This window comes from Emydura macquarii, unplaced genomic scaffold, assembly GCF_026122565.2.
Source record: "Emydura macquarii macquarii isolate MOO-44397 ecotype Brisbane River unplaced genomic scaffold, CSIRO-AGI_Emac_v2 contig_561, whole genome shotgun sequence".
Classification (NCBI taxonomy): domain Eukaryota; kingdom Metazoa; phylum Chordata; order Testudines; family Chelidae; genus Emydura; species Emydura macquarii.
The window spans coordinates 14,435,441-14,457,813 of record NW_027130698.1 but is presented as its reverse complement, the minus strand read 5'-3'; the positions used below and the strand labels follow the sequence as shown (position 1 = coordinate 14,457,813).

Genomic DNA, 22,373 nt, shown 5'->3' with positions numbered 1-22,373 from the left:
ATGTTCTGAAGCCATTGAAGTGTCTTAATCTCTTAGATGATGCTTGGTTCCCAGGTATTCCACTAATGAGAGAAAATATTCATCTTCTCTCTGAGACTGGAAGTGCAGTCGTTTTACATGATGGCCAAAACTTGTTGCTTGGATCTGATTTAGCCTTTCCACAGTGAACCTTGTAGTGGATATTTATTAGGGGAGGAAATGAAGGAGCCATCTTGACAATGAGCGATACAAATGTCCGCATCTCCAAAACACAGTATACCTGCATCAGGCATTCCTGGACCTCTGGGTGAGCTTCCAGTTAATACCAAAAGAGAATGTAAAATACTAGTTATCTATCCGACACTACAGCATGGTATGAAAATGTTTAATCAATGCATTAAGAAAGGAAGAATATTTCCACTTACTAAGGCCACTTCCCAGAGCAGCAGTAAAATCCATACCATGCAGAATGTCCAAGCCCCAGTGCTTTGTTGTCTAGGAAGGGATGTGTATCACTCCATGGCAAAGAGGATACAGAGCTCAATGGCATTCTACAGGTGGTTCATGTAAAAAACATTCTTGCATGTGTAAAGTTACTGGTTTCCTGCCATGTCGGGATGAAGCCTCTTTCAGGCAGCTTGACTGTACTGACATACCTTATAAGGCATATTGAGATATCATGGGCAGGGCGGGGGAGAGATTAGCTGTGCAAACTACCAGAATGAGGATATAGTTGGAGGAGATATTTGTGCACTATAAAGTTTGGGTAACATAAAATGTCTAAAACAGTTGAATTGCCACAAAGTTGTTCAATGCTGAGAACAACCGCTGGACCTTTTAAACTACATAAGAGTCACTGTGGATCAGTAACTGGGAGCCCAGACTAGACCACAAGAGACCTCTTGGGTTCTATTTCTGTCTTGATTACTGATCAGCTGTGTGACCATGGGCAAGTTGCTTTGCCTCTGTTTCCACTCCTACCCCTTGTCTATTCAGAAGGTAAGTGATTAATGGGCCTCAAAGTGCTATTGTAATACTGTTACTACTGATGACTTATAAAGAGTTGGCCTGGCCCACAGGATGGTGGCTAGATCTGATCATTCATTGCAGTAGAGATTGAAATTCTACTCCAGCATTGATTGTAATAAGGAATTGTTTCACAGGGAGTTGCAAAAAATAGTGTCTGAGAGCCTTCCATGTTTATCATTTAACACAGGTTGCTGATTAACAACCTCCAACTCCTTAATCGTCATGACAGACCTCAGGTCTGATAGTCTTCTCCATCTAACATGCAAGGGTTCTGTGTGCTGAAGAGAGCAGAAGATGGGTGTGGAGATGCACGATATGGAAGTAAGATTATCTGGGCTCCTTTAACTGACATTTTCAAAGCCACCTAAGGGATTTTAATGAGAATTGTCTTTCAGTCCCTTAGGAGATGTTGAATATGTTTAGCATTAGTGTCTATATGGACTCGAGGGACGATGCCATTTAGACCTGACATTGGAGTGGTTGCTCAGGGACGTTATCATAGTCTGAGTTTGATCCGAAGTGTGATTGTTTCTAATTGATTTTTTTAAATGTTTTTTAGTAGAGCTGAGCCCCATCATGTTGGATCTCTATGGAGAATTGCACCCTTAGAGTTTTTTGGACAACCCCCAAAACATTTTCTGTACCATTGTTTGGTTTGCTTCCATATTTTATATTTCATATAAAATAATCTTTCTCTTCAGTCTGTAGCCATTTATGCCTAACAATTACATAAAGATCAAGAAAAACACACACAACGGGATCAAATTCTGCTTTCATTCACACTAAAGCAAGCCTGAAGCTAACTGAATTTCAGCAGAATTTGCTCCACCTATTATAGTAAAAGTAACATCAGTGCAAAAGTTATCTGTAAATTTCTTGGGTCAAATTCTCTGCAAGTGTAAATGGATGCATTTACACCAGAAGAATATTTGTTTCCTCAGTTTTTTTTTTCTTAAGTTCATATGTGTTTAAGGGATAATAGCTTGAAATATTAAGGTGTTATATACCAGTTTTGGTTGGAATTAATTACCTTTTTGATGCTAACTGTAAAAAACCCTCTACTTGGCAGAATTAATTACTGTAACTTTATTTTACTGTAATTCATGCAGTGATAATGCTGTTAATAGGTACCCCCACTGAGTTATGTGATCACGCATGCTACTGACAGTGGGCATAACAAACTATTCAGTATAACTATTAACAGCCTTGAATAATGGCAATATCAGACTAACACTCCGATACGTGAATATGAGAATATGCAACGTGCAAACTCAGTCATATCACCGTAAAAAAATTCAGGCTTCAAACACACATGTACATATGGTTTCATAATGTACCCTGGACTGCAAATAACAAATGGAATTTAGGAATGATTTGGTTTACAGTTCCCTTAAGTAACATTATCTTGTTAAAGACATTAACCTCAGGCCTTTACTGTTATATATTTGCTTTTATTGTTTTCATCCTGGGGAGCAACCTGTAGGAGAGACACTCAACAGGAAAAGAGGGTTCAAAGGTCATCAAAACATTGATTTTCAAGATGGCCGAACGGCTGTCTTGGGAGCACCGTGCAATTATGAAAAACAGACATCTCTGTCTAACCTTCTTTTTTTTTTTTTTATTAAAAATCTTTGTGTTCCCCTTAAGAGCTAATAACTGGTTTTGCATTTAGCTCAGAAGGGTGGATTTTGATGAATATGTTTCAATACCCTATGCTGCGTAGAATTTAACTACTTGAAATATGTTCTCCTACGCGCCATGTGAAACTACTAGCTAACAGATGGAGTGAAAAGGACTCAGAGATATCCTTCTGAGAAGTTGTCTCCCTACCCTCAGTTTAAAATGCGCTCCTTGTGATTTTTAAAATGAATTTGTGCTTTGCTTAAAAAAAAAAAAAAATTCTGTTTACCCTTGGGACTTTTACTCAAGGTTCATTTGCTGTGGGTTTATGGGTCAGATGTGTCCCCATTTACAAATCTTGAAATAAATATTAGGAATAACATTTCTATTTTAAATTACTTGATGTCTTTTTTTTTTTTTTAAAAGTGTCGAAAGTTTCTGCACATGCTCACCAGAATCCATTCTATTTCTTTTTAAAATACCTGTGGGCAAAAGTCTTCCTTTTATATGATAAGTTCTTTGGGGGCTCTTTATTATGTGTTAGTAAAGTGCCTACTGCCTAGCAAAACTAGGCCCTGATCCCTGACTGGTGCCCCCTACCTGTTACTGCAATACATGTAAATAATAATTGACTTAGGTCCTTCCTCTCAATGGTGCTCCGGTGATCTGCTGGACTCTGCGAGGCTTCTTGGGTTTAGCACCTGCTTGTTTGGAGTAAGAAATAAGTAGTGGAACTCTCTCAAGTGCTGATGATTTGTGGTGCCAAAGAGTACATCTACACTGCTATCAAAGACCCGCAGCACTGCTGCAGCTGGCCCAGGACAGCTGGGTCAAGCTATGGGGCTAAAAATGGCAGTGTAGACATTTGGGCTTTGGCTAGATATGAGACCATCCTGCTTACAGGGTTTCAGAGTCCAGGTTCCTGCCCAAGCCCGAACATCTGCACTGCAGTTTATATCCCTGGGAGTCCAAGTGAATCAATCTGGTCTATGAGACTAGGTGCTGGGTTGTTGTTTTTTTTTATTGCAGGGTAACTGTACCCAAAATGAGCTGTCACTTATAATAGATTGTGCTAATCTTCATAACACAATTGTCCCTCGCCTATCTTACATGCTTTGACCATCAACGAAATACTTAACAATGTGGAGTTTAAATTAGCGTCCTTGGACATCTGAATTAACACACTGAACTGCCCCCTTCAGTACAGCAAACTTCTTTGAGTCATGGATTCAGTCTGTCTGCAGACTCAGGCAGACCCCAGTGCACCACTTACAGTTGGTTCACATTTTGAAGGGTTGTTTTTCCCCTACAACCATAAGGGCGAGAGACTTACTTTCTTTTTTATTTTAATTTTTTAAAGTAAGTTTGAATTCTGAAGCAAATGATAGCATCTCAGAAGATGTGGTGGTGCATCATTCCACTCGGTGTTGCCCCGGTTTGAGCCCCAAGGCAACTCAGTGAGGTTCTCTTCCTAGTTTCTTGGGCACTCTATCGTCCACCAAAGCATTTTGGTGTGGTCCAAAGCCTATTTATTGTTTTGTCTTTGCGTGGAGGACATGAGATGAGAATTTAAACCTTCTTTACCAATGCAGTGTGGACACTGGAGTTCTTTGTTCCCTAAAACATTGGCCACTTTTTATAAATGGAACATGTTATAACACTCTTGTAGTAAATGATTAGGAAAGGATTCATTTTTGTCAAGTATTTACTAATTATGAATAAAGGGGGTGGTTTCCAAAAGCACAAAGGGGAATTAGGCAGTGTGACCTACTGGACAGAACACAGGACAGGGACTCGGGAGACCTGGGTTCTATACCTGGCTTGGCCATTAGTTTTCTGGGTGACCTTAGGCAGTCACATCCCACCCTCTGCCTCAGTTTCTCCATCTGTAAAATGGGCATAATATTCACTTCCTTTGTAAGGTGCTGTGAGACTATTGATGAAAAGCACTATATAAGAGCTAGGTACTATTTTCTAACTGCCATTTATAATCACTCAAAGTTCTTAAGAGGTGCTACCTTTAAAAATGTTGAGTTGAAATTAGTCAGTGAATGATAGAGGATAATAATTTATATTAAAAGACAAGAAACTTACTATGTTAACTATGCATATGAATGCCTAGGAAACCTTGCATTTGAGTGCTAGAGAGCAAAGTTCTCAGAAAACCTTTCTTCTCATTGTTGTCCAGGATATTTCTGTAATTTTCCTCCAGAATATTATTTTATGAAGGTGTCAGACTGGGTTCTTGATTCTGATTGGTGGAAAACGGATCATTTAAATTCCAGGAAATGCCAGATTTTTCCATTACAGCTGGTTTCTAATTAGGGAGGAATCCAGCTGTTCAGACAAGCTGTGGCATTATGAAATGTTAAAAATGACTGGAAAAAACCCAGTTACCAGTTATAATAACATTATCGTCATACACTCAAAACTTCTCGGACCCAAGCCCACAAACACTTACGGCTGAGAGTAGTCCTTACTGCCATGAACAATCTCACTGAAGTTACAAATGACAAGAAAACAGCATGTTCCTTAACTATTTGGAGGTCAGCCTAAAGTCATTGTGCCCCTTGAGTTCGATGACTAAGCTGGCTGGATCTTCAGCTGGTGTACATCAGTGGAGCTGCGTTAACATCAGTGGTGCTCCTGATGATGATGTACAGTGCCTGAGTTAGCTGACCAGTTGACTTCAACGGAATCAGAAGGATTTATTCTATGATTCTGTAAACCTTTCAGCAGGATCACTTGTGTAATGACTTTCAGGATTGAGCCATCAGCCCTTAATGCTAGAGCTGACCATTCTGGGGACACAATAGAGGAAACACTCCTGGGGTGTAGAGTTTACTACAATGAATAGCCCCACTGAAGTTAATGAAACACACCGACCTGTATCAAGCTCATCCAACGGACAGTGAACACAACATCCACTGCTCGTTTGTAGCAGGCCACATGGAAGAGTGTTACCTTATTCATTTGACTAAAACTTCATGATCGTATGTGGTTCTAAACAATTAAAAGTTGGTCCTTCCCTCTGGGGTTCATGCAAATCTAGGGTTGATTTCAATCAAACTGAAAAAGTGTATTTAACTACTTACTAATTAGAAGCTACTGTATGCTTTAGCCAACTTTGCATTCTTTATAAAGCTCATGGAATATTGCACACAAATGCTTACATGTTCAAGGGCCAGGCCTATGCAGTGATGGGCACGCTGGGTTCTTACTGACTTGATCAAGGGGGTATTTAAGGATCTTTGCAATAATATAATACAAGTATTAAAACATAAGGCTCCTATGGAGTGAAAAAGCTCCAATGTCATCTGGAAAGTCTAGAAATCTCAGGATGTGTTAGAACTAGAAACAGCTGGTGAAGATTAGACTTCTGTGCCAACGTGTAGACAGTATTCCAGTAACAGTCTCGTTACAGTTTTCATTAGGAAAAACTTTGTCACTAGGAGGGTGGTGAAGCGCTGGAATGGCTTACCTAGGGAGGTGGGGGATTCCATCCTTAGAGGTTTTTAAGGCCTGGTGACAAAGGCCTGGCTGGGATGATTTAGTTGTGGTTGGTCCTGCCTTGAGCAGAGGGTTGGACTAGATGGCCTCCTGAGATCCCTTCCAACCCTCATCTTCTATGATTCTATGTAGACAAGAAGCAGGCAAAGAACTCAGGAGGTACTCTTTATTGTGTGTTCATGCATGTATATGTGCAGGACTGAGGGGTATCAGATGAGGAATGTGCCTGAGCTGAACCATGGATGTTTGGACGGGTCATGAAAGGGAAGGAAAGACCTGGATGTTGCGACCAAATGTTAATACTAACCGTGTTAGAACTTAGTTACAGGGAGAGCCAGTCCAACAACTTGGATCTGAACTCCCTTCTCCAGATCCAAATTCATGGGCTTGATTCTGTTCTCACTTGTACCAGTGTCAATCGGGAAGAACTCCATTCATGTCAGTGGAATTTACGCTTTTGTAAAAGCTGAGTGAAGAAGATTGGAATCTGGCCGTGTATCTCTGTAATGGATTGATCCAAACTTCCCTGCATTTGGTGTTTTGACATCCAGATCCAAACTATACTACTGTCTATACTAAGGGTCTATTCCAACAGGCAGAGATTTCTGGGGTGCAGGGAGGCCCTGTCATGCCACATTTCTCTTGAGAACTTCCTATAGCATGGGGCCGAAGGGTGGGTGGCCAAGAACTGCTCTGCCAGTACCCTGCCACTGAAATAGGAGAATCCTTGAGTGAGGTGTTTAAACTGGCTTTCCAGCTGTTTTCTCTGCAACAACAGCACAAAGTTGGCTGAGTAGAACCAAGATGCAGGCACTTGGTATTGAGATTTGGCCCATTCTAGAGAGAGGTTAGAGCTGAGAACTGTGATCCAAACCAGGATGTGAATCTGAGCTCAGATCTGGTGATTTTGGTTCAGACCTATCTCTACTTTTGGTACGAGGCAAGCAATTGAGTACTGAACTGTGCGTGTGTTTTTTGTGGTGGATACGTCTGAGCCTGGATAAGAAGATGAGTCACTATGGAGAAGTGGTGCCCAACATTTACTGGAACTCTGTGAAGTGGTTGAAAATGTTTCCAGATGATGAGTGGGCCAAAGGCTTCTTCAAGGATTTAAAGGTGAAAAGTTCGATTTCAAGAAAACTAAAAGAGCTGAGCGGCTCTACCCCTTCATAACGACAGACCCAATGGCTTGTTACAGAGAAATGGAGTAACAATGGAGTTAAATGCACTACACAAGAAAGATATTGGTCACCAATTGGGAGAACAAGCTGCAAATACCTGTTGTGAATTGGAGAGCAGACAAATTTAGATAGGTGCTGTATTGCCAACCTTAAGGATTGAGAGGGTATATGATAGCAGCCTTTACCTGAAAGGGGGTTCCAGGGAGGATGGAGCTAGGCTGTTCTCAATGGTGGCAGATGACAGAACAAGGAGCAATGGTCTCAAGTTGCAGCGGGGAAGGTCTAGATTGGATATTAGGAAAACTTTTCCATTAGGAGCGTTACCTAGAGAGGTGGCGGAATCTCCACCCTTAGAGGTTTTTAAGGCCTGGCTTGATAGAGCCCTGGCTGGAATGATTTAGCTGGGGTTGGCCCTGCTTTGAGCAGGGGGATGGACTAGGTGACCTCCTGCGTTCCCTTCCAACCCATATCTTCTAGGATTTTAAAGGCCTATGAATTAATAGTTGAAATTGCTAGTTTGTATGACCCGTCTGTGCCTAGGTTAGCCCACCTGAAAATGCCAAGATCAGGGCAGGCTACGAAAAGGAGAGCAGATTCTCCCAAACTACAGTTAATCACCAGCCAGTCACGAACAGTGCTTCTGATGCCCCACACTGCATATCAAGAAACTACAACAAAAAAACACAGCCCCCTTTATTGCATTTCAGTCTCTGGTTCCCAATCAGCAGCTAGGTCCAGTAAAGAGAACTTATTTAAAACTCTATGTGCTTCACCAAAATGTTCTCCTGATCCCCACAGGGTCAGCCACATTACCATTATATCAATATAAGCTTGGACCTTACCCAGAATAGCACACGGCCAGTGTGGTTTAGTTTTAGTTTATTTCTGTACGTTTATCTGTATTTTAGTAACTAAAACTAAAGGTTTATTAGAAAAGAAAAGAAACAAATGAGACGAGAGATGCTAAAGGGTCCGTGCAATCAGATACATACAAATGAATTTAAAGTCCATATATATCAGATTCTCAGTAGAATTGTGGAATTTGCAGGTTTCTGCCACGAGGCTTGTACTTTCTTTATCCCAGCCACAGCCACACAGCTGGCATGGAAAAGCCTCAGATTATGTCTACACTGCCGGTGGCTGATATTGATAACAGCAATGTTATAAATGATCACTTATATCCCAGACAGCGTCACAGTTTGCCACCCACAATATTCCAAACTGCAGCTGGGAATGCCCTCTTGTGTTCATCACTTTTGAGGATTTCAGGCTGGTGTCACCATGATAAAGCAAACACGCTACGGATGGGGCTTGGCAAGAGTGCGCTGTGCTTTGCAGATTCTATATCCCAAGGAGTTTACACTTCATACATATTCTTTTGTAAAAGGGAAGCTCAGCAGCCATTCAGACTAAGTCTCCGTTTGCAGAGAGGGGGCATTCTTACAGTGGCAGGAATTGGGCCTAATAACTTTTTCCATCTCTTATGTCTATGATTTACATTGGCTAAGCACGTTACCAGTTTTACCCTTCCAGATGGTACACTTACAGAGCAAAACCAAGTAATGTTCATGTGACTGTGTCCACAAGATATTGTAGGGAGACAATGTGTACAGCAGTCATTGTGGCATAATGTGGAATTTCATTTATAGGCATTTGATAGCCTGAGGTACAATATGTGGCTATGCAGTACTTACTGTCAATACTAATTTTATACAAGTTTTTCTATATGTTGAGATCCTTCTGAATGAGGGCTTTAGGGCAGTGGCTCTCAACTTTTCCAGACTACTGTCTCCCTTTCAGAAGTCTGATTTGTCTTGTGTACCCCAAAGTTTCATCTCACTTAAAAATGACTTGCTTACAAAATCAGACATAAAAATATGAAAATGTCACAGCACACTAGTACTGAAAAATTGCTGACTTTCTCATTTTTTACCATATAATTACAAAATAAATCAACTGGAATATAAATATTGTACTTGATAACATAGAGAGCAGTATAAACAAGTCACTGTCTGTATGAAATTTTAGTTTGTACTAACTTTGCTGGTGCTTCTTATGTAGCCTGTTGTAAAACTAGGCAAATATCTACATGAGTTGATGTACCCCCTGGAAGTCCTCTGCATATCCCCAGGGATACGTGTATCCCAGTTGAGAACCACTGTTTTAGAGGACTGATTTGGCAGAGTTTTTTGAGCAACAACTGCTCCCATTAAGGCCAAAGGACTATGAAAATCAGCCCATAAATCTGCTGTAGAGCCAAGTTGCAAAGATGGGAGTGCAATTCAATTACAACTAAAAAAAGAACATCTTTCATTGGAGCAGATTTCCACGCACCCTTTTGGATTTGAAAGTTGGAACATGGATTAAAATATGGAACATGACATTACACACAGCCTGTCAGAGCAGTCTTACAGAACCCAGGACACTTAGCCAAAGCAAACTGGCCTCTGTAATTACAGGTGAAAAAATATTTGCAACAAACCTTTAAAAAGAATTAAAATTACACACGCATCAGAAGACAAGGTTTTCCTTTGTGTGCTATCAAAGAGCTCTTCCAGTTTGCACAGTCCTGTGATGTCAATTTGTCAGCTGGGATAATGTATTTTTCTTCTCGGGCATGATATAAATATCTTGTACCTTACCAGAGTCTCTTATTCTTGGGAAAGGAGGCCCACAATAAACAGAAGCCTGAGATATAAAAAAATAGGGCCAGATTCTTTGCTGCGGTGAATTGGTGTAAGTTCATTGATTTCAATGGAACCGTTCTAATTTACCTGAGCTGTGACGCTGGCCCATACTTTGCTGGAACAGATGTATTCTTTTTTTTTCAAGGATAATGAAGATGGAAGAAGAAAAATAAAAATATTTCTTTAAAGTTGGTGCAAGATCTCAAGATGACATTAGAGCTCCTGGAAAAACAAGCTTCTGGAGAATTTAAGAGCAACGGCAGGCGTCTTGCCTGTTTTCGTTCTGAGAAGTCTGCTCTTGCTTTTGTATACCATCAAAGCTAATGTGCCCTTTACTGTGATATCTAGACACGATAGAGTATGTCTACACTGCAATTAAACACCCACAGCTGGCCTGTGTCAGCAGACTCTGGTTTGTAAGACTAGGGCTGTGAGGCTGTTTAATTGTGGTACAGATGTTTGGGTTTTGGCTGGTGCCCGAGCTCTGGGAGCCTGCGAGGGGCAGATACTGGACCCTAGGTGTCCAGCTGAGGATTCCCCTTGCATAGGCCTTCCACCACTCCGTTTCACAGCATAGGCAATCACCAGCCTAGGCAATCCTAGCTGACAGAACTGCCTCTTGTTACCTGTTGTAGCCAGTCATCATTAGAGCAGCCCTTAGTCTGCACCGACTTCCTGCTGGCCCCAGGATCAAGAGAACAGTGAAGGTGGCTCGTGCATGTCCCAAAACGGATCGGTCTCAGAGGGTTGGTCTGGGATCAAAAATCTGGGACCTTCCACATCAGGATATGTAAAAATGGTATCGATGGACCACTTATTGTTACTGGGAGAATGAATTTGGGGTTTGTTTGTTTTTTTGTTAAATGCTTATTTACCAGAACTTGCATTTTGAGATATCAGTGGAAAGGCAGCAGCTTTGCCAGTTGAGGATTATTCCTGGTAAGCCCTGACACAGCAATCTCTCATCTCCTGCAGAATGCAGGTCCCTCCCACCCAGTCCCACTGTTAAGTGAGGTGGGCACTGCCAAGTGAGAAACTAACAGAGCAGGGCAAGAATCTAGCTTCTGCAGACAGGTGTGGTGTGTATTTTCCTACTTCAGTTCTGTTCTGCACACCTCTGCTGTTATATGACTGATGTTATCTACACCCATAGATTCCCAAGATCCAAGAAGATTTGGATGATCTGCCAAAATCCTGCCGTGTGGAAACCTTTTGTCCTTGCCACTGACCCTGGGAGTTCCCTGGTCTGTGAATGTCCCTGGATTTCCCACTCTCAAAGGGTACTTCCACAGCAGAAATGGGGCTCTGCAGGAAAGGTAATAGAACTGCAAGCTGTATGGCCTCTCTTAGTTGTTCCCTACAGGGCAAGCAGGAGGGATAATACTTATTCCACTCCCACCCCATGGATCTTGCATCCCACAGGGTCTCAGGAAAAGGGGGTGGTGATGTAGAGATGGCTGAATTCCCTCTTGCACGCAGGCAACAGGCAGATGTTTGTCCCAAGTGTCCCTATGGGTATGGATTGATAAGAATGATTGGGTCCAGATTGTTAGCAATATGGGGGGAGGGAGGACAATCTTTTTGTTCTGTGTTTGTACAGCACCTAGCACAATGGGGTCCTGGTACATGACTGGGGCTCCTAGGTACCATGGCAATACAAATAAACAAATGATGATACATATTAGAACTGGGATGGGAAATTATTTTATAGCATTTGTCTGATGGAAAACTTTTTAAAATGTTGATGGAAAATGTCAGTAAAATTTTTCCATTTTCCAGCCAGACCTAGGATTCATGTTGTAAACGAGAGCTGGTCAGAAAATGGAGGAAGGGCAGACAGATGGGGAGGCATGGGAGGTCATTTTCCTGTGGAATTCTTTGGCAATTTTAAAAAAATCACTTCCATCAAAATATTCTGCCAAAAGTTTTGATTTTTTTTTTCTTCATTTAAAAAAATTAAACTCTTTTTGGCCTCAAAAGTTTTGGGTTTCCAGGTTTTTTGTTTTTTCTCTGTCAAGTTGAAGTTTTTGCAGAAAGCAAACAAGAAAAATTAATTTCAACAAAGAATTTTCAACCAGACCCACTACAGACCTTAAAGTAAACCTCCTCCGATCCTTTGTATTCCACACTTGGCTTTGCATATTGGATCCTCTTTCTATTGCTGCTTACATCAGAAAGCATCTTTAATGTTTTTGGAAAACTCTGATTCTCAAAGAGGCTAAGTGTGCAAAAGGCTCCTGTTGAAATGAAAAGGGATCTAGGGGTTCCCTGCGCTTCTGAAAGCCAAGTCATTAATAATTAATAAAACTTATTTTATTTTAATAAGCAAGTGCATATTTAGTCTGGAACAATATATCATTAAGGCCAAGCAGTCTGAGCTTCAAAAATGGACTGTACATTTATGTGGATAATGAGAACATGGGATTAGTTTAAAAATACAGAATCCAAACCACAAAAGTTTGGAAGGAATATGAACCCTCATGTTTCAGGGTACAATCCAAACTCTAACTGAGGGGTCAGGAAGAAATACATCTATGATGGGTTATTACATAATTGCCCACTTCGGGGTTTCTGGGATTTTTCTCTGAGGCATCTGAGGTTGGTCATTGTTAGAGCCAGAATACTGGAGTAGGAGGACAACTGGTCTGATTCAGTCTGGCAAAGTGGTATAAGAACCTGTACAGAATAGAATTCCTGTGCTATTAGTGAGGATAAGCAGTTCATTGGCCTGATCATCAGGCAAAAATAGGCATTTGCTAATGCTTCACGTATCAGCACCTCCCCTGATCAATGAAGCTGTGCCATCTATTTCAACTTGAACTTGACCATGAGTCAACAAAAGGTCTTGATTTTTTTTTTCTTTGAAAGCCAGTTTCCTTCAACAGGTGTTTGCCGTGTCTGAGGTTACTCTGTTTATATAACCCTTGTTCCATTTGGAAGGATGAAAAATATCACTCCATTTTATTGTAAACAGACTTAGGTTGTATTAAACACTAAAAGGAAAGGTTACAGGATTAGTCATGCTCTCTCCCGTTCCCTCTTTAAAAAAAAAAAAAAGCATAGGGGCCAACAAATATTCTCTCCTCTGATGTAATTTTGTGTGTGTGTGTGTGTGTTTGTGGGTGGGAGGGGGAGCGAGAGAGATGATCTTAAGGCTGCTAAAAGAGGGGGTGAAACTTTCATTTGAACTCTAGTGGTGAGCTGGGTGATGTCTACAAAGAGCTGTTTGCAATGTGTGGGGTCCTTGCGTGCTACATGAGTGCTTGCTATCAGTTTTCAAATATGAGTTCTGGAATACCGGCCAGGTTTTATCTACTGCTCATTGCCAACAATTTCCATTTCGATTTTTTTTTTTTTTAAGCTTTCTTGACAAACAGCCATGAGTGGAAGCTTGATCATGGAAAGACAATCTTTTAGAATGACAGAAACCGAGCCAGTACTCCATGTCAAAGGGCCAAGATGCTGTATTACTTAAAATACAAAAAAAAAAAAAAAAAAAAAAAAAAAAAGGACAGGGCTGAGGTGTGTGGGGGTTGGGAGGAGAGATTGGAGTGAGGCTTGGCCTAGCTACAGCAAGGATAGGCAACAGGTATATAACCGGTGACCTGTTATTAAAGGGATGGGAAGACACATACTAAAGATGCTACAACCAGTGCAAGATACTATCCCTCTTTTCCATTCGTCTCCCTCCCACTGAGTTTGCACGTGTCATGCCTGCCCCCCCCCCCCCTTAACTCAACTTGCCTCACCCCCACTCCTAGCATTTCAAGCTGGCATGTTGTATACCAAGTGAGGTGTATTAATGGGCTCTCTTCAAAGTGTGTGCCTCCGTCCTAGCAATGGGGCATAGCAACTGACAAGGCCCCTAACATAATGCATGTGTGCAGGAGCCATGTTATGAATCATCCGTTGGTTTAAACCGAGCTATTCCGGATCCAGAGTCAGAGCAAATTCCATCGTTGCTCTGGGAGTAGGGGAAAGCAGGTGTTTTTTTCCATAAACTGTCCTTAGCACTGAAGTTAACTGCAATAACAGTTGAACAGGGGAGGTGAAGAGCAGATGTTACTACAGGAATCCACGTGCTGTGTCTGGAAGATTAAGCTAAATATAGATTTTTTTTAAAAAAATAACCAAAAACAACGACCCCTTCCCTTTCTAGATAAAAATGTTATCCCTTCTTCCCTTGTTATTTTCAGTTCCAAGATATGCACTTTTCATCCTTCATTAAAGAATTATTCATTGCTGTCCTCTGCCCAAGCAAATTAAAGCTGACTGCTCACGGGTCACTCATGCATCTTGTCAGCTCAGGTCTTATCTGCAGTGGACACTCCACTCACAGCCAGGCCTGGGTGTAGGTTTTTGCTGTTTGGCCTTATTTACCGAGGATGGTGTGAAAGGAGTAAGCTGTCTGTTGTTACTGGAGATTATTCACAGTCTTCTTTAATAAATAATTCCTCCCAACATAACCCACAATCAGGGACAACCAGGCAATTGATTTTCTCTAATTGTTTGTGTGCTTCCCTAAAAACTCATTGGATCTTTCAGGGTTGTTAAATATCCGCTCCTAAATGCAGGATGGGTAAGTGTCAGACCTGGACTTTGCCAAATAACAATAATGCTTGAGTGTAAATTGTTTAAAATTAGAGGTGAACAGAGTCTAATGCTCTAATTTCTTGAACAGTATCAATAGTTGCTTTTAGAGTTGCTTATTGCTGCAGAGGGAGATTCATTTGAAAGAGTTGGAGGTCTCAAGGTAGCTAAAACAATCCCTACAGCAGAGGACCTTTGTCAGAAGTGTTTCAGAGAATTGTTATTGGTAGGTGCACAGCTGCCTGTGTGTACAAAGGGACAGACAACGTGCATCCATTGGAGACAACTGGAGGTTCAACCCTGACTCTCTTGTTAGATATTTGCATCCCAGCAGAGAGACCATCTGATTGTGTGTTTGCACGCCTACCAGCTCACTGAACGATCCTCTTTCGCAGTGCACAGAATCATCCCCATCTCCTACAACCACTGTAGACCGCCCCCTGATTTCTCCAGCGAGAGGAATCCTAACATCAGAGCTGAAAAAGCCTCTCCAATCGCTTACTCTGTCAGCAATCGATGCCACCCAGGAGTTAGTGCTCTCTCCCACATACACCTCTCCATTGCAGCTGTTACTGGTGCAAGCAGAGCTGGTGGGAGGGTGATGACAAGCTGTTTGTGAAGTCTGGGTGGGGGGAGCTTCCCCCAAATCAATACAAGGAAAATCTGAGCGAGAAACTGACTAGAGTGCTTTGGTAGCTGATTTTTTTTAGGAGGAAAAAAAAATCTAATGTACATAGATTACATTAAAAACAACGAGAGTTCTGTAGCACTTTAAAGACTAACAAATTTAATTTCAGCAGGCATAAGCTTTCGTGGGCTTCAGCTCACTTCCTCAGATGCAGTTGGTAGAAAAGATGACATCGTCTCCTTAATTCCCTCTGCCTCTGATATTTTCCCTACACATGTGAAAGAAGCCACGATGTAAGAGTTCACCCATGAATTCTGTTTCTTTGGGATGTTAGTGTCAGCAGAATATGAACTAAAATTGCCCGTAAGTCTGGAGACGAAAAGGGAGAAGTGGGGGGAGATATTTCTAAGACAGACACAAACACACATTGTAATAGTCTAATACACATCAATCTAGCAGGAGAGGTAATGGATGATTTTTCTTTTTCTTTCTTTTCTTCCCTCCCTCTCTCCTTTTTTTGACCTGGATAAAACTTGTAGACTTGAAAAACTGAATCTGCCAGACCTAGTCATCCATTTCCATCCCTTCCCCCTCTCCTAGTTTACCTAACAGACTGTATAAACACAGGAAACGTGGTTATTTTCCAGAAATTGATGTACAACTGTTCTGTAAGCTACGTTCCATCGAAAAAGACAAGGTTTAAGGGAGATGGAATCAAGGTCCATGATTTAACATACTCAGGACGAGGACTAGTACCACTGCTGGCACCATGCTGAAAGTCTAACGATGGGATATTGAAAAATCTGGCTATTATTTTGCTTCTGATTATAAAACACTGAATCTCTGTGTGAGTGGGAGGAGGTTGTCACTGATAATCTCATATCTTATTTTTCACTAGCTTTTCAGATACTGAAAACTTTTCCAAGTCAGGTGTTTTGATGGGATCTTTTTGTTGTTTTCCTCAATCACTTGACAATAGAAGACAATAGGTTGGGAGATATGAATATTTGCATGTTCAGGGCAAGTGCAGCCTGATTGGTTGTGTTTGTTTGCTAACATAGGAGGAGAAATATTGTATTGGCCTTACTAGCTGAATGAATACCATTTAAAAAAAGAGTAGATGGTAGAGTTAAGATTTTGTTTAGAGATCAGCAGAGCCAATCTTTATGTTGCAAAGCTGAATTGTTAATTGTAAATAGGCTTATTGTTTTTCTTTGGGGGGGGGGGGTGAATTTCATTTAGGAAAGTTTATTTTTAGCAATTTTTGAGTTTTATGTAGATGTCCAAAAATTGGGGGGTTGAGGTGGCTGGAGGTTCTCTCTTGTTATACACTGTAATGAGTATGCTCTTTGTAATGTTCCCTAGTGCACTTTAACATACTACTATTTCAAACAGCACTGTGTTAAAGCGCACCAGGGAACCTTTAATGAGCACCAGAAGGATTTACAGGGACCAAATAATGTGCAACACCTTAATAAGCTTTAGAAACCACATCCTGTAGTCTGCTTGAGAGCTCCATGTAGACAAGCCCTTGGGTGCAAGTAAGCAGTCCTAGTGTTTATTTGATAAACACCAATTTAACTTTTTATGAGGGTTAAAATGAAATATCAGAAGCCTTAACTATAAATCAGAGGTTCTCACCATTTTCTGTGACCTCACCCCATGACAGAACAGAAAAAAAGTTCTGGGAACCTCTTCTACTACAATTTCCCCTCCTATCTAGCTATAAAGAAAACCAAGGCTCCAGGCTGAGAATCCATGTCTTAAGAGTTCTGGAAAGTCCAAAATTGTGGGGTTGAACCTGAAGGTAGGAATAGATGTAGGCCTGGTCCAACTTCCATTGAAGTGTTTCCTTTGACTTCAATAGCTGTTAGATGGGGCTCTACATAAACTCAGTAATTGGCCAGATCCCTGCTCAGGCAAAACTTTGATTGAAGTTTAATAAGGATTGTAATTTAGGGTTCCCCCCCCCACCTGTTTCTCTGTTGCTCTATAAAATAAAATAAGAACTTTGGGTCATGAGCATCTCCCAGTATGTTTAAATCAGTCTTTGTCTGAGAGCCTCCCCCTGGTTCTCAGTACACAAAGCTGGCATTTCTGCCTTCTTTAAAGGGTTTGGGTTTTTCTTTGCAGGCATATAGGTTTGCTAATGTACTCGCTGTTGCAAGTAATACTAATAAGTTGTGGCAATTCTATTGCCTCAGAGAATCTCAAAAGTGCTTAACGAACATGAATGAATTCAGTCAATTAATACCCCCATTTTATAGGTGGGAAAACTGAGGCACAGAATGGTCAGGTCACAAAGCAAATCTTCCGGCACGGGAAAAATAACTCCGATTTCCCTCATCCGAGTCCTGTGCTTTAACCACAAGATCCTGCTTCCCGGAATTTGATCGTTGGTACTGCAAAATCCTCCATCCGCAACTGTCCTCACTGGCCATTCCTTGCAAGACTGAAGAAGCGGAGAGGCACTTTTAATGGACCGATAGTTATGCAGATGGCGTGTTGTCAAACAAACAGAATCCTGCCAAGAGTCACATTGAGGCGCACTATTATTTATGTTGCATATTAACAACTTGCTTTCCCTCCTGCTCCTAGACCTGTTTCTGGGAGCAAGCTGCTGATGAAATTCAGTCTCCCCCCCCAGCTGATTGAGATCAACTTCAACTCAGGCGAGAGCAAATCCCAGCATTACCGAACGCAAGTAAAACGAAGGCGATCCTGCGAGGCAGTTTTTAGACGTCTGCAGCCAGTGGGGAGTGTAAACCGACGTTTATTTCGAACCGGGAGTGGTTATCGGGTGTACCTGGCCCTGGATGCGCCTCTGCTCTGAACTTGTTCTGCAGAAAGCGAGTGTTGAGTAACGAAGCTTCACAATGAAAACGCCTCTTTTTCCTGCATCGCAGCACGTGTTTTGATTTAAAGCTAATGTTATAAAATGATCAATTTCTGAAGGAAAGTTTATGGACAGCTGGGAATAATGCACCAGTTAGCCAAGAGATACACGGTTTGGTTCCCAAGTCATACTCTGCAAAGAGCACATAATCTGCAACAGACCAGATTAAGGATGATCAATTTAGTAATCCAGGTGCGAGATAAGCATTCACACATTCTGGTATTTGGTTGCTCCTTGATCCATAGATTCGTTTCCCTTCCTGCTAATCCGGCTGCTAACTTTATTTCTACTTCGCACCTTGTTCTGCATTCTAGTCTAAATGAACAACGTTTCCGAATCCGAATTGGGAAGCGAGATAGGCAAGATGGGAAGATGCAGTTTAAATGCTGTTAACCTTGCAACTCGTATCAGTTCTTTGTCAGCCTCTCCTGGATTTGCGGCAGCTGGTGTGTGCGCTGCTGTTTGCTCACCCCTGGGGAAGACACGTCTATATTGTGTTGCTTTCTTGAGACACTAAATAATAGGAAACAAAGGTAACAAGTGAATCGTCCAACCCACTATTTAGGACTCAGGAAAAAACCTGGGAGCAAACTGCATCCATTCGTAGCCTCAAGCTGATGACAGAGCAATAAATTGCTAATTAACCTTTCCGGCGAGTTCAACACCTTGGGGAGGCGTGTGAAAACATGTAGTAAATCGCCTGCCAGAGCCCATCGTGAACCAGCCCCTTCGCTCTAGGAAGGGGTCTCCTATGAGCCTCGGAGAGGTCCCAGAAACAAGGCTGCCTTCCAGATCACCGGGTAGCTCTGTTAAAAGGCGGTGGGGGAACAATCCCGAAAGTAAGATATCCCCCCCCGGCTTCCCCATCCGCCAGGCTAAACACACCGCCCTAAACCCAGGCTCTGGTGCGTTACACTTTCCAGGGATCCGAGTCAGTTTCTAAGGCGACTTAATTTGTATTGTAGGTAGGGCCCATGGTATTCTAGCTGGGCTTCCCCCAGCCCTCGCTGGGACCCCGCTGAGGAGCACGGCTGGGTCTCTGCCTCCTTTTCCCAAAGCTCCGTCCCGCTCAGATGTCTGGTTCAACGCCGGCTGCGTTTTCCATGCTGCTCTGGGGCTGAAATGATGGCGAAGGCGGCTGGGGGTTTTCTGCCAGTCCCCAGGGCTCGCTTATGGCGGCTGGTTTCTGGTCCAAAGATGCACCCTCAGAGCAAATATCGAATCAGGTTCAGCCCCAGCTCGCCTCTCCAAAGAAGCACCAGCAACGTCTCCTGCCTTCATCCGACTCCGAGTTCAGGAGGTGGATCCGGTCTCTTATTCTTGGCTAGCCAAGCGAGATGCCTGGTTGCCCAGGCTGGTTGGGTCTATCTCATTGGGCTGGCCGTGATCTGGGACTAATGTCAGTGCCTGGTAGGTGGTGGTGTTGCTTTTTAACTCTGGCGTTTGGAGGTGGCTTCGTTAGCCCCCCCCGCCCCCCCCAAGCAAAATCTCAAGGTACCTATCACTAAATTTCCTTCGCTCATCAGCGTCCGTTGAGCAACTTTCTCGTCCTTCAGTAGCTACTAACTAATGCAAAGGACTTCAAAGACCACAACAACTCGTTTGCGGCTTCCTAAATACAATAGCTCAAAACCAAAGCACCCCGGGCCTGACTCACTCGATGATGATGATGGAGTAATTTGCCCTTGCAATGGTGTCATCCCAAAAATGTTTCCAGTGATTAACGCTCTGCAATGCCGACCTGATTAGATCAATCAGCCTCAATAGGAGGGGCGATCAGATACCGCTTTTTGGGGGGGTTAAATCACAGTTTTTTTTAAAAAAAAGTCTCTATAACATAAAGTGAGCCCAGTCCTCGTAGCTTTAGCCTATAGAAAGGGGAGGGGGAAGTGTAATTGGGACCACCCAGGAAGTTGACGGAGAGCCTGCAAACGTGACAGGTCTGATTTTCAGTGGTATCTCTTTTATTGATCATTTCCATAGCATAAGCCCGGCTTTTGCTGGGGCGCGGGAGACTCTGGTACATTTCTTGACTGGTTTCCATAGGGCCGGAGGTACGGTAAAAGCAACCCTACATCTGAGAAGGAAAACTATACGGGATGTCAGAGCTGTGCAACTAGATGTGTAGGCTTTCCTCGAGCAGATTTGTCCGGAGTGAGGTTGATCAGGTCTCATTCAAAACCCCACACACGAGCTGGCAAGCCAAAGCGAGCATTTCTGCTGGCGGGTGTGTGATGCTCAGGGAAGGCAGAAGCTGCTATAAATGCTCAGGGCTAGACAGACCTGAGCGCGGAGACTGGGATCAATATTACAAGTGGTGCTTCCTGTTGTATTTGTACATCCCAGCACCGGACAACAACACAAAACTGTACAATCAAGGGAGTGGGATATTTTCCCGGTGCTTGAGGTTGTATTTGCAAAGTGGCATTCCTCAGCGTCTTGCTGCTGATCAAACAGGAGGCTTTGCCAACGGGGTTTGCATCAAAGGTTTTTCAATTTTAATGGTGTATGACATTTCGGAGAGCAGATATGGCTCAGCTAATCATATTTTAATAACCCTACCTTTTATAAATGGACTGGCTTGGCGCGTGCACAGGAATATTCTAATTTCTGAGCTCTGATGAGCATACTTTCAAGCAGGTATTCAGTTTCTACATTTATAGCTGGAGCTCCCAGATGTTAAATGCCAAAGGACTAGAGAGAACAACTATCCAAATATAATATTTAATACCAAATGTCAGCTAGGGTGTTCCACTCAATTTCCTGGAAAGATCTTTAAATTCTCCTTATTTAGATTGAATGCCCAATCAGTTCCATACACAAGCCCTAGTCCAGTTGCTATGTAATTCCGCATAACCAAGTTCTCTAATTTCTGAAATGCAAATGTAGAGCAGATGTAGGTGGGGGTGGTATGGGAGAGAAGGTTCCTTCAGTTTTAGCAGCCCAAGTTATCAGTGCTCACTCAATGCTGAGGGCTGGGAGGGTTAGAAAGCAAACCCACTGACTCAGATTAAAAAATAGGCTGTTTTTGCATTTACGACTTGATCAAAAGCCCATCGAAATCAGTGGGTGTCTGTCCATTGACTTCAATGTGCTTTGGCCCTGGCTCTTATAGAACGGGTGCATTGGCTGATTTTTCAATAGCAAATCATCTATGTGAAACCTTGTGCCTTTAACTATCACGGCTAGTGTAAAGGCCTAACCAACTTCTAGGTTGTTTAACTTCCAGAAACTCTTACAGGCACTTAAGACGCTGATGAATTAGATGACTTTGGGGGAGGGGGGGAATGGTTTTTCCATCTCTAGCCCATCAGCTGGAATCATTTCACTCAGGTTAGTTCTGACCAAATATGGCCACCAGCTAATAGCTGTTGGGTGGTCATAGGAGAGGACAAGGTAGCCTCACTCCAGTTTGCATAGCATAGCGAGGGTCATCATCATCACGCTACTTAGATCATTGCCTACCACCTGGACCAATGCTGTCTCCTGGTTTCCTTGTACTCCCCGTATGTCTGTCTGTCTGTATCCATCTGTTGTCTCTTGCTGGGATTGTACACTCTTTGGGATAGGGCCCATCTAATTCAAGGCAATGGGCGAATATATAGTTGTTGGCACTGTATGGAAACTGTAGCAAAGTACTGAAGAAGTCAAGAACTTGACATCAGTTGGAAAACCCACCTAGTTGTAGGTCCACAAGTGTTTATAATTCTTCTTCTTCTTTTAAAAATTTTATTGAAGATAATGTTTAAAAAGTTATGGTACAGAGTTGAAGCGAAATAGTTACTGAACATCCAGACATAGTGTATAGATTATCGGGGGGTACAGAGTTTGGTTGGGAATCGGGGAGTACAACGAGAGGATAATCTGTGGTATCCTGGATGGGGGGTTGATAGTTTTGATGGTTAGGAGTACAAGGGATCGATAATGAGGGAGCATCACTTGGTGTGGGGCTTACAGGGGATGTAGTTAAGGGGGAGTAGATAGGTCCGTAATAGTGGGCTGTCCCTCATTGAGTCAGGTAGGTGGTTAAGTTAGTCCATCGAGCCATAAGTTTCTCGCGGTGGCGCTCCGGCCTACTCCTCACGGTACTGTCTGTGTCCGGTGATGTGTTCAATGTAAATGTCTCTCGACCACCGGATTGCGTCAGACACCATGAGGCACCGTATCAGCCAGGCGTTTACATCTATTTCTGTTCCAGCTTAACTGATCCTCACGTAACCTCAACATATTTCCATATTCCACTCAGGAAGGAA

The 22,373-nt window shown here is 42.5% G+C and overlaps 2 long non-coding RNA genes across 2 annotated transcripts; one reads left to right on the top strand and one right to left on the bottom strand.

The window, feature by feature from the left end:
- Nucleotides 1-16,760: 16,760 nt before the first annotated feature.
- On the bottom strand, nt 16,761-18,047 carry LOC137147808 (uncharacterized). The gene is made up of 2 exons (XR_010918356.1): nt 17,920-18,047; nt 16,761-17,748 (listed from the first exon to the last, which is right to left on the bottom strand). It is a non-coding gene; the product is annotated as an uncharacterized lncRNA (long non-coding RNA).
- A 594-nt stretch (nt 18,048-18,641) lies between these two features.
- On the top strand, nt 18,642-20,335 carry LOC137147809 (uncharacterized). Its single transcript, XR_010918357.1, has 2 exons — nt 18,642-18,920; nt 19,086-20,335. It is a non-coding gene; the product is annotated as an uncharacterized lncRNA (long non-coding RNA).
- Nucleotides 20,336-22,373: the final 2,038 nt, after the last annotated feature.